Genomic DNA, 18,128 nt, shown 5'->3' on the forward strand with positions numbered 1-18,128 from the left:
GTACAAAACATGTTTTGTATTAGTTTTCTTGGTTGAAAGTTAATCTATCACATAAGAGGTCTTGAGTTCATGTTTTTTTGATGTATAACTTGACTTTTCCCAGTCATTAAGTTCTTCCTAAAAGGTCACATGTTCAAATCTAGAGGTAGATAGGATATGTACACATCCATAGACTTTAGCAGTCAAATTATTGTTCAAAGGGAGTCCCTTTTCCCACAAACAAGGGGGTATTATAAATCAATTTGGTGTCTAGTTTCGCTGTGACCTTAAAATTAGATTATGTTTCTAGTATGTAAAGCATTCTGATACATCCATTGGGATGGTAGGTGTGGGTGGTGTTGTCACCCAGATTATACAAGCACCGCAACAACCGCTCAGGGTGGGGGTTGTCACTCTGATCCCCGCCCACTCCATTCTAAGTGTCTCCCAACATCAGGCTATGGGGGTTAGTCCCTATGGAATGAGGTGAAGGAAAATATGTTGGGAACCAATTTGCTTGGGAGACACAAATGAGTGACCTAGCTACTCGGTAGAATTTAGCAAGATTAATGATTAAATTAGATTTTAAGATGAGACCGGTGCCTTATGGAGTCACAACCCTTTCTTATTATAAATTGAAACCAAGTAACCGAATGGACACCTGCTGCTTAATATGATAGGCTATCCTGTATGATATGAAATTCCTAAGAGCTAGGTGTGATGCAAGGATGTTGGTTAATTTTAGCTTAAATGCCTAGTCTAAGTTGAACCACTCCCTTAATTGTTTTGAGAAACAGTCTTCAGAATAGGTTGTGAAATGGAAGCCAATGGGAAGCAGACAGTGGCCTAATTAACGATACCTCCTTCTGTGTTCCACCCACCCAGTGCCTCCAGCGCTGCAGAGACTGTGGCTCTGACAACTACAAGGTCACTGTGTTAACCACTAAGAATAGATAATCCCTCAAGCTAATTGGAAAAGGGCTTCCCTAGGATTCTACCAACCAAACTTATGCTTGGAGGTAAATTATTAATGCAAACTAAGTCCTAGGATGCTTATGCAAGATAGATTGAATGAAGTCTTCTTGAGTTAAGATTGTTAATGTTATTTAAGTACTTAGTGTGAGTTATCTTATAGCTAGACTACTTAACAATGATTAGGTAACAATCTTAAGACAAGACATGTGCTTAAAGATACAAGCGCCAATATTCAACAATATTCCACGAGATGTTTAGAACAGATGTCTAATGCAACAATGATTACTTGAGATATGCCAATGACCAATGTTGAAATGCTCACTTAGAATGATAACCAATGAAACTTAGGATGCCAAATGCTTAAGATAAACAACCAAGATATCAAAGCTAAGTTGCAGGAAATGTGGCCCTAGGGGTCGTTTCCTCCCGGGAAACGAAACGAAACCCGGAAACGCATACCGTACGGCCTGGAAACGCGTTTCTGGCCGTACTGCCACGTTTCCCGAAACGGAAACGTGGCAGTACGGCCGGAAACGCGTTTCCAGGCCGTACGAGCCACGTTTCCCCAAATTTATGTGTTGTTTTTTAAATTTTTTTTTATTTGTTTTTTAATTTTTTTTAGGTTTCCGGGATGTTCTAGAAACCTATTCTAAAGTTATAAAAGAGCAGTTTGTCTCATTCTCTCATCACACTATTCAGCAAGTCATTTCTCTTGGAGACTGGCAGTTGTTTCAGTTAGGGTGTTTTGAGCAGTGAGCAAAGTAGATTTCAGCAGCAGGAGAAAGAGATTTCAGCAGCAAGAGAAAGAGATTTCAGCAGGAGATTTCAGTAGCAGCAGATTTGGCTCAGCTACAACCAAATTTCTCTTCTCTTTTCTGGCATTTCGGGGTAGTCTCATATACTAATATAAATAAACGCTGATTTTGGATTTTCCTATATTTTTATTTTCAGTATGTGATCATTCATGACTCATGAGTAAATGTGATGTAAATTTAATCTTAGTGTTTAAATGTAATAAATTATAATCATATAATGTAAATATATCATTCATGCTTTATGATTGCACATATATTTAATAATAATTTTTAAATATTTTTAATATATATATTATTATATATATATTCGCGTTTCCCCGTTTCCAAAATTTGGGGAGGTCGCGTTTCGTTTCGCTTCCCGTTTCGGAAACTCGTTTCCGTTTCCCCGTTTCGTGCAACTTAGTATCAAAGCCTCTTAAGATTATGATTTTTTTAACTTAGAGCAATTATCTAATGAATGCTTTAATTAGATGTCAAACACACTGATGTCAATGCTCAAACTACTTAAACCATCAATGAGATTTAAAGACTTAGATGTTGAGTGTGTTAAGTGCCAAGTTAACAAATTCTCAAGATAAGTGTTAGATTCCAAAATCAACCTTAACATTTCAACAATTACTGATTTTATGACAACGGTGGTGAGATCACTTTAACATGAAAATTATCACACTTATGAAGTAGAAAATTTCCCAATGTTTATCCAATGTAAATTTACAATTTTCAGACCTCTTAAGATGTGATATGTGACTGTTATGACAACAGTAAGAAAACTATAACAGAAGTGAGGAAAACACCTTAGATTCAATGGATAACAAGCCAATAGTGATTAGCAATGATCAGTGAAATGCCCAACAACTTGCCAAAGTAAAATATGAGTTTTAAGCCACTTTAAGATGCAGTATTCAGTGCTAGATCAGATCTGATATATCTTATAACAGCAGTAAACAAATCAGTAGATCAGCAAGCTAATGATGCTAAAACCAATGCCCAATATGCCCAAAAAAAGGAAAATTTTACCAAAACTGAAAAATCAAATTTTTGAGCCCTCTTTAGGTGTGTGATTCAGAAATTGCAGATCTGATTCAGTGACTTATGCAGAAAATTCCAGCAAACAAATATTTAGATCTAAGCTAGATCCTAGATGCCCAAGTGACCAAAATTTAAGAAAATTAAAATTTTGTAATTTTGAGTTATTTTAACCAATTTAAATGTGATTTTAGGGCTTATGATATCACTGTTATAAACTGAAAATTACAGCAGTTCTAAAACAGTGAAAAATAAAGTTTAAACTTTAGAGAGAAAACCCTAGGCCCAGGGCCTTGAATATCCCTTGGCCAAACTTTGTTGAAATTTTGGGATCAATATGCCACCAGCAATATCAAACTTTTTAAGCCCAGAAACTTGCAAAACCACCAAGTATTCAGTCCTAAACACTTCAGAAATAGACAAGGGCCAAACTAGGGCTAGAGAAGGCCAACACTAGGCCAAATAGGGCTAGCGTTAAGGCTTAGAGGCTAAAGGAAGGCAGATCAGGGGTCAAAAATGGATGAGGGAAAAACGAAGGGAAATGAGGCAAGGAAAGCCCTAAAGCGCTAGACGGTAGGGCTAGGAGGCCAAAAAAGAGGGAGCGACTATGGTTTTAGGGCTAAAAATCCCATGGCTAGCACAAAGGGCAATCATCTAGGGTGGAGGAAGGAGGGCCAAGGCCCTTAGAGGCCACAGTCTGCCTCCAAGAGGCCGAAAAAGTTGACTCAGAGGTAAAAAAGGCTGATGCAGGGTCCTTAGAGGCTAACGCTAGGCTAGAGGAGGCCGATTCCAAGCCCGGGAGGCCTACAAATAGAAGGCCCTTGCTTTAGAAAAAAATCTCTTCCCGATCTGATTTTTGCTGCAAATTTCTCAATGTTTGGCCCTAAAAAAAATTTCTAGAGACTAGATTTTATCCTCAAGGGCCTAGATCTAGCTCTACTTCAACCTCTTCTCTTAATTTCCATAGATCTCACTTGCAAAAATGAAAATAAAACGCCCAAACCCCAAATATATACAAAATCTTAAAATCCCAAAACCCCAATTAGAAAAAATAATTTACAAATTAAGTTACGAAATTTATTTTACAAATAAACAAGGGTTTTGAAAATTTATTTTCTGAGAAACAAAATTTTTGTGGTTATTTTCTTTGATAATGGCTAAAAACACTTCAGAAACCCCATGCACACTATAGCCTTAACGAAGATTTAATCTACAACATAGAAATTCAGGATCCAAGCAAAGTTGATCCCTCCTCAAAGTTTGTGAACTTGGAGACCAAGGACTGAATTACCTGCAAACACTATGTATTTATCTCAAGACAATCATATATTAGCACAACATAGGAAAGCCCGTAGTCAGTACATACCACAAATCAATGAACATGGACACCTTGAGTGAAGTGACAAACTTCAATGGCAAACAAAAATATGTATATAAATATCTTTATTAATAAAATGAATACCGAATTCATGATTACATTTTTAGAGAGAGCCCTAGTTATATACAACCTTAGGTGCATCTTGGTGAAAGGGCATGATCTTTGGTCATGCCCTTTTGCCTAAATACTACAGCTAATCAAATTTACATAATCCTAACTAATTTTTACATAACATTGTCTTTCTCTTGAAAGAATGCTTTGTCCTCAAAGCATACGTAACGACGGATGTTGTTGACAAAAAGATTCATTCTCCCAAGAAGCTTCTTCTTCGGGTAAGTCCTTCCTCTTGATCAGATATTCCTTGATAGTACAATATCGAAGCTTTCTTTCTCTAGTAGACAAAATACCTTCTAGTTCTAGAATGACTCTTCCCTCATCATCTAGGGATGGAATCGTTGTTTGCGTTGTTTGATTGTTAGCTAGTGCCCTTTTAAGGCAAGATACGTGGAAGATGTTGTGAACACGACTTGTCTCTGGAAGGATTAAACCATACGCAACTTGGCTAATCTTTTTGTTGATCTGATAAGGTCCATAAAACTTTGGTGCCAATTTATTTTTTCCTTTCTGTTTGAAGGATAATTGTTTGTATGGTTGGAGCTTAACAAATACCCATTCTCCGACTTCAAACTCTCTTTCGATTCTGTTACGATCTGCTTGTTGCTTCATACGATTCCTTGCATTATTCAAGTTTTCTTTTAATATTTGGACGATTTTTTGGGTTTCTTCTAGTTGATCTTTAATAGCAGGTAGATTTGTCTAGACAATAGCTAGATCCTTCCATTTCGAGGGTTCATACCCATATAAAACTTGAAATGGCGTCATTTTTGCTGATGTATGATAAGTGGAATTATACCACCACTCAGCAAGATGTAACCATTGAGCCCTCTTATTTTGTTTTTCTGTAGCGTAGCAAAGTAGGTAGGCCTCCAAATATTTATTGACAACCTCTGTTTGGCCATCTGTTTGAGGATGATAAGGGAAACTCATATTTAAGTAAGTTCCTATATGGCTGAACAATTCCTTCCAGAAATTACCCTTGAACTTGGCATCTCTATCACTCACAATGACTTTCGGAAAACCGTGTAACTTATATATATATATATATATATATATATATTTGCAAAATATTTCAGCGATTTCTTTTGTTGAGTATGATTTCCTTATTGCCATAAAGTGAGCATATTTGGTGAGTCTGTCAAATACTACGAAAATCTTGTCCTTGCCTTCAGATACTGATGATCCTTCGATAAAGTCCATCGAGATTTCTTCCCATTTTTGATTTGTAATGTTTAAAGGATGAAGTAATCCCGGTGTCATAATATTTTCTCTTTTATTCCTTTGACACGTGTCACATTCTGCTACATACTTCTGAATATCGCGATTCATTCCCTTCCAAAAGAAGGATTGATGTGCATTGTAGTAAGTCTTAAAGAATCCTACATGTCCAGCTGACGGTGAGTCATGTGATTCCTTGAGTATCTTAAATTTAAACTTGAAATTTGTAATTAAATAGATTCTTCCCTTGTACCATAGGATTCTTCCCTTGTACCATAGGATATCATTCTTCCACGCAAATTTTGAGTTGTTGGGAAGGTTATTGATTATTGCCGTTATTTCTGGATCCTTGGCATACTCACTTCGAATTTCGTTAAGCCACTCAAGAACAACAACCGAAATTGCAAGTAGTGTTGGTTCTTCATCTTTCCTGGATAAGGCATCTGCTACTACATTGTCTTTACCTCTTTTATGTAATATTTCCAAGTCAAAAGCGACAATTTTTTCAATCCATTTTTGTTGTTCTTCAGAAAGTTTTTTTGTTGAAGGAGATGCTGGAGACTGTTGCGGTCTGTTCGAATGGAAAACTTACATCCCAAAAGATATTGCCTCCACTTAGCTAGTGCGTGCATGATAGTGAGCATTTCTTTGTTGTATGTGGATTTGAGGTGTTCTCTTTTGTTGAGCTTCCTACTTTCAAAAGCTATTGGATGTCCTTGTTGCATTAGTACTACACCTATACCGAATCTGGAAGCATCACACTCAATGATAAATGGTTTAGAAAAATCCAGTGTTGCTAATACAGGAGCATTGGACATAATTTCCTTTAATTTTTCAAAACACCTTCCTGCTTCCTCACCGAATCTGGAAGCATCACACTCAATGATAAATGGTTTAGAAAAATCCAGTGTTGCTAATACAGGAGCATTGGACATAATTTCCTTTAATTTTTCAAAACACCTTCCTGCTTCCTCATCCCATAGAAATGAATTTTTCTTTAAAAGATTTGTCAGAGGTGCAATTATATGTGCATAGTTTTTAATAAACCTTTGGTAATATCCAGTCAAACCTAAGAACCCCCTTAGCTTGGATATATTGACAGGTTTGGTCCATTCTTTTATAGCTTTGATTTTATTAGGGTCCACCTTTATGCCTTCAAGGGATATAATGTGTCCAAGGTATTCTACTTCTTCCTTTCCAAAGGTGAATTTGGATTTTTTTGCATAAAATTGGTGTTCTTTAAGTAGTGTAAGAACTTTGTCCAAATGTTGCAAGTGCTCCTTCCAAGTTTTACTGTAAATTAGAATATCATCAAAGAATACTAATACAAACTTCCTGAGATGTGGACAAAATAATTCGTTCATGGTCGCTTGAAACATTGCTGGTGCATTGGTTAATCCAAACGGCATTACATTAAATTCATAGTGACCTTCGTATGTTCGGAATGTCGTTTTTGGTATGTCTTCTAATCTGATTCTAATTTGATAGTAGCCTGATCTAGAGTCCAACTTTGAGAAATACTTTGCGCCATGTAACTCATCTAACATTTCGTCGATAAAGGGGATTGGGAACTTGTTTTTGATTGTTATTTTGTTTAATCCTCTATAATCAATGCATAGCCTAAATGAACCATCTTTCTTCCTTACCAACACCACTGGAGCAGCGTAAGGACTTTTACTTTTCGAGATGATCCCACACTTTAAGAGATCTTGGATTAATCTCTCGATTTCTATTTTTTGGTGATGTGGATATCGGTATGGCTTGATGTTGACAGGGTCTGATCCTGCCTTGACTGCGATTGTATGCTCAATTTCCCTATTAGGCGACATCTTCATAGGTAGGTCTTGAAATACTTTTTCATGCTTCTGAATTAGATCTTGTATCTCTAGTGACTCTTCACTGGTCATATTTGCAAATAACATTTCTAACTGGTGACATTGTACTACATAAGCAGGTGCTCCTTTTCGAATCATCTTCATCATCTGAGATGATGATACAATTTGATTTCCTGGTGCTTGTAATCCGTGTAATTTGTACTTCTGACCTCCCCATTTGAATTTTATAAATTGTACTTGGTGGTTGGCGGCATAAGTACCTAAAGTTCGTAACCACTGGATACCTAAGACTACATCTACTCCTCCTAACAGTACCGTGAAAAACGGAGACTCTAAACTGAAGTCTTGAATCTGCAATTTAACCTTATGGCATTTCCCCACCTTTTCAATCTTCTTACCGTCAGCTACCATCACCTTCATGTTTGATAAGGGAAATGAAAAAATTTTGAGTCTCTTTGCCACGATTGCATCTAAAAAATTGTGTGTGCTTCCAGAGTCGATGAGAACCACCACGTTGTTCTTCTTTATGTGTCCTTTTAACTTTAAAGTCTGAGGTTGTGATATACCTGTCATAGCTGATAATGACACTTGCGGAATACTTCCGTCATCTAATTCTGGTGAGAATTATGGGGCATCTTCTGTTTCTTCTATGTCAGAATCTTCATTGTTTGAATCATTGGTTGCTTCACAATTATATAGGTTCTTTGGTTCTTTTCCTTTAGCACACCTATGTTTGGGGTCCCACTTCTCACCACAGCGCTTGCATTTACCCTCTTTTATCCTTTGCGTTTCCACATTAGATTTTTCATCTTCAAGACGATGTGGTGGAACATATCTTGTATTGTTTGCATCCGCATATTGGGGTATTCTTCTTCTTGAATATGTTTTTTTGGATTTTGACCAAAATATTTGTTCGAATTTCTTTTCGGCTATTTTTGCTTTTCGTCTTGCTACTTCTATTGATGAAATGTCATGCATCTCAAGTTCTACTTGTAAATGGGTTTTGAGTCCCGAGACGTATGATTGAATTAGACGAGATTCTGATAACCCGGGTACTTGTGTTACTAAGGTCTCCCATTCTTGAGTATATTCGTCCACATTTCCTTTTTGTTGTAATTTGATGAGTTTTGAAAAGAACTCTTCTTCCCTTACACCTTGGAATCGTTTAAAGAATGCATCCTTAAATTTTCTCCAGCTAATGACGTGTGTTGTCTTTTTCCACTACATATACCAATTATATGCTTCCCCTTCCATTTTCATGGATGCATGCCTGAGCTTTTCATCATCGTCATTGATGTCATATATCTCAAAGTATTCTTCTGCTTTATTTATCCATGCAACAATGTTTTTTTTGTTTCCATCGAATTTAGGCATCTCGACTTTTGCCCTTCACTGGGATGTTGCTAATGGTTGAGCGAAAAAGGGGTGTTGATTGGTAAAGGTATCCCAGAGTTGCTTGTTTGTAAGAGTTGCGTTACTCACTTCTTGGTGGGGTATCACTAATTTTTTGGGGGATTCAACTTTTTCATGAGAGTCTGTTGACTTTGTTGAATCTGATGAGATGTGCTCTTGATTCTCTTCATTTTCTTGTAGTAGTTGTGCGGGTGTACAATTCGCCTTTTTACACAGAAGTTTCAGCAATGTTAAGTCCTCTCTGATGTCTACTTCTGCTTCTGTTTAGACATGTTGATTTTCCATCTTTATTTCTATTCGATTTGTCGTATCCTGAAGATTTTTGATATTGTCAGCCTGCCTCTCAAGCTTGATCTGGAATTCATCTAATCTTTTACTGACCTCATCGTGGTTGCTATTTACCTTATGCTCTGTGTCAATCAATTTTTTCTAGAAATCAGCCATTGTCATTGACATTGAGCGAGTATGTGGGGGCGTGCATTTATCTGCCAGCTTAAATTATTTATTTTTCTTAATTAATTAATTAAAAAAAATTAATTAATTAAATTAACCTTATATATATATATATAAAATTATATATAACGTCAAATATATATATAACATTTATTTATATATAACGTGAAATCACGTTATATATAAATAAATGTTATATATATATTTGACGTTATATATAATTTTATATATCTACCGTCACGTCTACTAGTGGGGGGGTCACCTCCCATTGACTGTTCAAAAAAAACCTCAAGCGGATATCACCGCAGCGCTGGGGCTGGACAAAGGCAAAAGGGACGTGGTGTGCGGGCTGACGGCGGTTGTATGCGCAGAGGAGATTTGTATGGACGTGGTGTGCGGCTGGAGTCAGGGCAATGACATGACGTAGACAGGGTCGAGCTACCGGCGGAAGGGCAGAAGCGGACGGGGTAAGTCTGGATAGTGCAGAAGATGGGGACGAGTATGCAGAAGACTGTGGGCAAGTGCAGAGGACTGTGGACGGGGGTTTGGAGGTGTAGAGGACGGATGCAGCGGGGAACGGGGGTGGTAAAACAGCGAACGTATGTTCAAGGACAGCAGACGGTGGGCGAAAAGGGACGGTGGAATGCAGCGAATTGAATGGTGATATGTACAGTGAAGTATCGCAGCGGACAGATGCGTGAACCCAGTACAGGCGATAGGATTCAACGAGCTCCGATACCAGATGAAGTGACAAACTTCAATGGCAAACAAAAATATGTATATAAATATCTTTATTAATAAAATGAAAACCGAATTGATGATTACATTTTTAGAGAGAGCCCTGGTTATATACAACCTTAGGTGCCTCTTGGTGAAAGGGCATGATCTTTGGTCATGCCCTTTTGCCTAAATACTACAGCTAATCAAATTTACATAATCCTAACTAATTTTTACATAACATCAAGTTGCACCCCAAAGTCTTTATTATGATAGAAAAAACAGTTCCCAGTGGGGCAATAGTCTACACAAATTCTTCAGTAGCAATCACTTAGCCAGAAATCAGATGGCGAGAAACTCAAATGACTCTCAAATTTATAGATAAATCCTCCAAGTGAAAAATAATGGCTAGTCTCCTTGATCCTTGTCAAAATAATATTGGCCGTCGAAAAATACTTGATAATCTTTTAATCTCAGCCGTTGAATTTTTATTTTTAAGGAATTTTCGAATTTATCATTTAATTCCTAAGGGTCCTGTATGATATGGGCATTGAGCTCTGGGAGCTCCGGGGGGCTTGGGGGTACATCTTGGAGCAATGAGCAACCATAGGGTGAGTGGTTCAACCTTCCCCTAATGGTTTGTTGTGTAGGCAGGATGAGTGGTTCATCCTTCTCTTGCTGAGACACAGTCATTGGGTGAGTGGTTCAACCTTCCCTTAGTGATTTGTTGTGTACAGGGTGAGTGGTTCAGCGTTCCCGTGGGATACCCCTTGCAACATGTAGACAAAATGAGTGGTTCATCCTTCTCTTACCAAGACATCCTACCCATGCAGTCTGGGACTCATAGGAAGTACATCTCATCTGGCCAATGAGCAGGGAAATGAGGATCGAGACCATAGTAGTATCGATGGACACATCATGTTACTACGTACTCCCTATGCTAGGATGATATTGATCTGGGATCAATTGGAACTGACTTCAAGTCAGTAAGAGTGATATAACTCGCTCTCTTTTAGAACTGATTTCGGATCAGTAAGAGTGGTATGAGACATTCTCTGTTATATGGAACTGACTTTGGGTCAGTAGAGGATGGTATGATACATTCTCGATCACTTCTTCTTCTTCATAGTTCAGCAGAGCAGAGAAGAGTAGAGCAGTGCAGGACACTGATGGCAGAGATATTACAATGTGGCAAATGGATTAGCAAATGGAGTTCTCCCTAGTTGAGAGGGAGTGTTAAAATTGGCAACTAAGGTCAAACTCCATGTGGGTCATCTTATTTATGGCAGCTGATATTTTTCTTAGATTCCTCTCGTCGAGAGGTGTAAAATTGATCTAAAGACCACCCGATTCCAACATGTATTAATGGAGATATGAATTTATTTGTGTTATGGGACAATTCGTCAAGGTTGTCCAGCAACCAAATTGCCGCCACATGTGCTCAACGTTTTAGTGTAAAAAGAGGTGGCTTGCTAGTCATTTGCACACACTCTTCTTGTGATCTCTTCCTCTCCACTTGTCTTTGGGTTTTGGTGGGAGGAGAGATCCGAAGAGATACGCTGCACTAGATGCTACCATGGGGAAGAAGGATCCACACAACTCCTAGAAGACGATGCCCTAGCTCCACACATGCCCTAGATCTAGGACGCAGTCATGTGGAAAATACATGCCATAGATCTAGGACGTTGTCATGATGAAGCTACCTAGGACGTGGTCATGTTGGTGGAGACCCAAATGCAGTCATGGTGAAGACTTTATCCTTGTACATGTTGCCTTAGCTAGGCCCTAAAAGAGACCCCTCATACGTTGTTTGAGGATGGTTTTCATGTGCCCTATCTACTGTCTCAAAGTCTACCCTACCGCAGTAAGGAAGTGTCTTATCTGGTCGATGTCCCAGCCATAGACACAGTTCCCTAATCCGCATTTAAGAGGGACACCTTCACGCAAGTAAAGGAGTTCTAACACGGCATTTTGATGGGCACTGACTTGCAGTTATGATGCAGTGTAGAAGGGATGATAAGCAGTAATCTATTCACTCTAAAAGGGACCCTAAATACGCAGTTTGAAAGGACTTATATTTGTTGTCCCTAGCCGCAGCAAAGTAGCCTAAGTTAAGGGTCTGTTCCTTCTTAGGAGGCCGAGTCAAAAGAAGCATTGGATCAACCTGCTAGGGTATCATTGTGCTTCAAGAAAACTATGTGTTAGGCCACAGGCCATAACACCACAGTTATATATCTCTTATGAGCATTTGAGGGCTCAAATGATCATGATCAAAGGAGTTGTCAATAGGCGGGCAATAATGATAGATGCAGCATCCTGAATATAGCACAGGTATGTTGGGTACTACATAGTGTAAATGGCAGCAGCATGAGTGCAACTAGTAGGATGCAGTAGTATGATGATAAATGTTGCAACATGATGGTCATAGTGATGAAGTTTAGCATAAGCACGATGGGCACAGTGAGGTATAGCATGATGATGCAGCACAGGGAGGTGGAGCATGATGATAAGGTATAGCATGATGATGCAATACAAGGAGGTGCAGCATAATGATAATATGCAGCAGTATGATGTGTTCAGCATAGTAATGATGTCCAACGTGATGATTGGGTGAAGCACAGTGAGGTGCAACATGGTGATGGAGTCACCTTGGAGGATCATTGGAAGCAGTATGCCTTCACCTAAGCTCTGATCAGCTACCTCATATGCCATCTTCTTAGAGAAGATCTCTACCCTTATTTAGATAAGTCAAAAGGTTGACTTTTGATGTATATGTACTATCTCTCTCTCTGTGCTGAACTATTGAAGAACATATAAGAAGAATTGATCAAGGGTTTCCCCACGTTGGGGTTTGTCCCTCGCTAGCGCCACATCATGTGTCCTCTTGTCTTGGCTTGTCTTCTGCGATTTATGTTTATGTTATATCTGCATTTTACTATCATGCTAAATGTGATTGCTAATCTGGAATTGATATTGAGCTAATATGGAAAATTGAAGTAAATTTGCTATCAGCATAGAACATACTTAAAATTTAACATGGTATCAGAGGTGAGGCGAAGACAAAGCCCAAGCAAGAGTGAAAGAGCAATCACCGAAGACAGTTCAAAAAGACAAAAGGCTCAATGGGTTCCTCATCCCACTTCAAATTCACCAAGGGTGAAGTCGAAGTAGAGAAAATTATCCAAGTGGCATAGTGGAAGCATCTGATGGCCTACCTAAAGATCACTTCAATGGGAAGTTCGGATCTAAGCGTGGAAGGAAAGGCAAATGCCTTGCTTGCAATAAGTTTGGCCATTATGTGAGGGAGTGTCCGAATAGAAGTGACACATCACTTGATGATGATAACAATCATTCCAGGGGCATCTGTAATGATCGAAGGAATGATAGGTACCACGGCAAAGGAAAAAGGAATGCAGGTCATCAAGGAAATGGTCGACTCTTCAAAGAAAGCAAGGAACTCCAGGTATGAAGAATCAAATGTTGTTTCTAATAAGCTAAAGGATAATTATCTTATATTGGCCCTCTCCACTACTTCTCCTTTAGACTCTTTGGGAATCTGGCTTATTGATTGTAGTGCTTCAAGACACTTCACTGGATAGAACGAAGCTCTCTCTAATTTGGTAGAGATGGAAACAATCGTGAGGATTATACTTGGGATCAATGCCACCTATCTCGAAAAGCGTGTAGGGAATGTTACCCCTCAATTGAATGAGGTCAACACAATCCATTTTCAAGAAGTTCTTTATGTACCTGAAATCAAAAAGAACCTGGTGTCCATCTCGGCAATGGAAGTCAAAGGTTTCAAGGTGGCATTCATCAATGGAAACGAAGTCCATTGGGGACCATGTTGTGTGACTCATCTCTTCAATGGCACTGGAGGTCTGCCATCTTCATTGTAAGGCCCTACCCGATGTAAGACAGATGGTGTCAGGGATGCCTGAATTCAAAGAAGAGCATGAAGGTACATGTCTGAGATGCACCGAAAGAAAATCTTACAAGGGGACCATTCCCCTCATGTAACAAGTCCATAGGTTTGGAACAACTCGAGGAGTTTGAGATTCATGATCACGAATCTCATGTATGCAGGTTGAAGAAAGCTCTCTATGATTTAGAGCTAACGCCTCGGTCTTGATATGAGAGGATTGATAGCTCTCTATTGAAGTTGAGATTCACTAGGAGTGAAGTCGATCCAAACCATCGCTTGAAGGTTGCGGATGATAGACCTCTCATACTGCCACCTTATGAAGATGACCTCTTTCTGACAGGTGTTGACCCTCTCATTTGCAAAAGTAAGAGGGAGTTGGATTTTGGATTTGGAATGGTGAACTACAAGCCCGTGACTACCTCGATGAAGCCTAACTTTAAGAAGTTATGTGGTAGTGCTACCGGACCTAATTTGGGAAATGCCTCTGAGTTTCGTCAACTCATAATAGCATTGATATTCTTGGTGAACTCCCGTTCGGATATATGTTTTGCAGTTAGCATGTTGAGCTCATATATGGATGAGCCTCACTAGATTGGTGCCAAGAATCTTTTGAGATATCTTTGGGGCACAATCTCTCATGGAGTGAGATACACTGCCGGAAATGTGAAGCTGCATGATTATTAGAATGTTGTCTGGGTAGGCAGTGTGGAGGATCGCAAGGGCAACTCTGGGTGCTAGTTCTCTTTGGGTTCTGCTACGATATCCTAGATGAGCAAGAAGTAGAAGTCAGTTGCTTTGAGCACCGTTGAGACCGAATACATAGCTACGAGTATGTCCTCGTGTGAAGTTGCCTAGTTGAGAAATCTTTTCAGTGAGTTGTTTGGACACATGTTGGATACCACCGTGATCTTCTGTGACAACCAGAGGGGGATTTGATTGTTGAGGAATCATGTATTCTATGATCACTCCAAGCATATAGACATCAAGTACCACTTTATCTGGGATATGGTACATCGAGGAGCAAGAAGGCCCCATCGCGTTGAGACAATGTGCAAGTCGTCGATATTCTATCGAAGCCCCTGGGAAAGGTCAAATTCTTGACCTTCCGAAAACGACTAGGAGTCGCGGAGAGACTCTCTCCTAAGGGTCTTGTATGATATAGACATTGAGCTCTGAGAGCTCCGAGGAGCTTGGGGGTACATCTTGGAGCGATGACCAACCATAGGGTGAGTGGTTCAGCCTTCCCCTAGTGGTTTGCTATGTAGGTAGGATGAATGGTTCATCCTTCTCCTACTGAGACACAGTCATAGGGTGAGTGGTTCAGCCTTCGCCTAGTGATTTATTGTGTACAGGCCCTAGGGTGAGTGGTTCAGCATTCCCCTGGGACGCCCCTGGCGACATGTAGGAAGGATGAGTGGTTCATCCTTCTCCTACTGAGACATCCTACCCATGCAGTCTGGGACTCATGGGAAGTACCTCTCATCTGGCCAATGAGCAGGGAAATGAGGAAAGGAACCATAGTAGTACCGATGGACGCATCGTGTTACTACTGTACTCCCAATGCTAGGATGATATTGATCTAGGATCAATTGGAATAGACTTTGGGTCGGTAAGAGTGATATAACTCACTCTCTTTTGGAACTGATTTCGAATCAGTAAGAGTGGTATGAGACACTCTCTGTTATATGGAACTAACTTTGAGTCAGTAGAGGATGGTATAATACATTCTCGATCACTTCTTCTTCTTCTTCATAGTTCAGCAGAGCAGAGAAGAGCGGAGCAGTGCAGGGCACTTATGGCAGAGATAGTACAGTCTGGCAAATGGATTAGCAGATGGAGTTATCCCTATTTGAGAGGGAGTGTTAAAATTGGAAACTAGGGCCAAACTCCATGTGGGTTATCTTATTTATGGCAACTGATATTTTTCTTGGATTCTTCTCGTCGACAAGTGTAGGATTGATCTAAAGATCATCTGATTCTGATATGTATTGAGATTCATGAATTTATTTGTGTTATGGGACAATTTGTCAAGGTCGGCTAGCAACCAAATTTCCCCCACATGTGCTCAACGTTTTAGTGTAAAAAGAGGTGGCTTGCTAGTCATTTGCACACACTCTTCTTGTGATCTCTTCGTCTCTTGTCTTTGGCTTTTGGCGGGAGGAGAGATCCTAAGAGATACGCTACCCTAAGAAGAGTTGCCCTAGATGTTGCCATGGGGAAGAAGGATCTATGCAACTCCTAGAAGACGATGCCCTAGCTCTATCCATGCCCTACATCTAGGACGCAGTCATGTTGGACGTAGTCATGTGGAGAATACATGCCCTAGATCTAGGACGCTGTCATGATGAAGCTGCCTAGGATGTGGTCATGTTGAAGCTGCCCTAAATGCAGTCAAGGTGGAGACCTAAACGCAGACCTAAATGCAGTCATCGTGAAGACTTATCGCTGTACACATTGCCATATTTAGGCCCTAAAAGAGATCCCTCATACAGTGTTTGAGGAGGGTTTTCAGGTGCCCTATCTGTTGTCTCAAAGTCTGCCCTAGCCGCAGTAAGGAAGTGTCTTATCTGGTCGCTATCCCAACCCTAGACACAGTTCCCTAATCCACACTTAAGAGGGACACCTTCATGCAAGTAAAGGAGTTCTAACACAGCATTTTGATGTGCCCTGACTTGCAATTATGATGCAGTGTAGAAGGGTTGATAAGCAGTAATCTATTCACTATAAAAGGGACCCTAAATACGCAATTTGGAAGGACTTATATTTGTTGTCCCTAGCCGCAACAAAGTAGCCTAAGTTAAGGGTTTGTTCCTTCTTAGGAGGCCGAGTCAAAAGAAGCATTGGATCAACTTGCTGGGGTATCATTGTGCTTCAAGAAAACTGTGTGTTAGGCCGCAGGCCATAACACCACAATTATATATCTCTTATGGGCATTTGAGGGCTCAGATGATCATGATCTAAGGAGCTGTCAATAGATAGACAGTAATGATAGATGCAACATGCTGAATATAGCACAGGTATGTTGGGTACAACATAGTGTAAATGGCAACAGCATTATATTGCAGCAGCATGAGTGTAGCTAGTAGGATGCAGCAGTATGATGATAAATGTTGCAGCATGATGGGCATAGTGATGAAGTGTAGCATAAGCATGATGGGCGCAGTGAGGTACAGCATGATGACGCAACACAGGGAGGTGCAGCATGATGATAAGGTACAACATGATGATGCAGTACAGGGAGGTGCAGCATGATGATAAGGTGCAACAGTATGATGTGTGCAATATAGTAATGAGGTCCAACATGATGATTGGGTGCAACACAGTGAGGTGCAGCATGGTGATGGAGTCACCTTGGAGGATCAATGGAAGCAGTATGCATTCACCTGAGCTCTGATCAGCTACCTTGTATGCCATCTTCTTAGGGAAGATCTTTGCCCTTATTGAAGAACATATAAGAAGAATTGATCAAGGGTTTCCCCACATTGGGGTTTGTCCCTAGTTGGTGCCACATCTTGTGTCCTCTTGTCTTGGCTTGTCCTCTGCAATTTATGTTTATGTTCTATCTGCATTTTACTATCATGCTAAATGTGATTGCTAATCTTGAATTGATATTGAGCTAATATGGAAAATTGAACTAAATTTGTTATCAACATAGAACATACCTAAAATTTAACATGGTATCAGAGGTGAGGCGAAGACAAAGCCCAAGCAAGAGTGAAAGAGAAATCACCGAAGACAATTGGAAAGGACAAAAGCCTCAATGGGTTCCTCATCCCACTTCAAATTCACCAAGGGTGAAGTCGAAGTAGAGAATATTATCCGAGTGGCGCAGTGGAAGCATCTGATGGCCTACCTAAAGATCACTTCAATGGGAAGTCTGAATCTAAGGGTGGAAGGAAAGGTAGATGCCTTGCTTGCAATAAGTTTGGCCATTATGCGAGGGAGTGTCCGAATAGAAGGGACACATCACTTGATGATGATAAAAATCATTCCAGGGGCATCTTCAATGATCAAAGGAATGACAGGTACCACGGCAAAGGAAAAAGGAATGCAAGTCATCAAGGAAATGGCCGACTCTTCAAAGAAAGCAAGGAACTCCAAGTATGAAGAATCAACTGTTGTTTATGATAAGATAAAGGAGAATTATCTTATATTGGCACTCTCCACTACCTCTCCTTCAGACTCTTTGGGAATCTAGCTTATCGATTGTAGTGCTTCAAGGCACTTCATCGGATAGAAGGAAGTTCTCTCTAATTTCGTAGAGATGGAAACAATCA

The 18,128-nt window shown here is 39.8% G+C and overlaps 1 protein-coding gene across 2 annotated transcripts in view; it reads right to left on the minus strand.

The window, feature by feature from the left end:
* IPT9 (isopentenyltransferase 9) overlaps nucleotides 1–18,128 on the minus strand; it is a 336,165-nt gene that overhangs the window by 38,035 nt on the left and 280,002 nt on the right. The window lies entirely within an intron of this gene.

The sequence above is a fragment of the Pinus tabuliformis genome, chromosome 5_2 (assembly GCF_031772625.1).
Source record: "Pinus tabuliformis cultivar Carrire ecotype Pingquan chromosome 5_2, CPIR1, whole genome shotgun sequence".
Classification (NCBI taxonomy): domain Eukaryota; kingdom Viridiplantae; phylum Streptophyta; class Pinopsida; order Pinales; family Pinaceae; genus Pinus; species Pinus tabuliformis.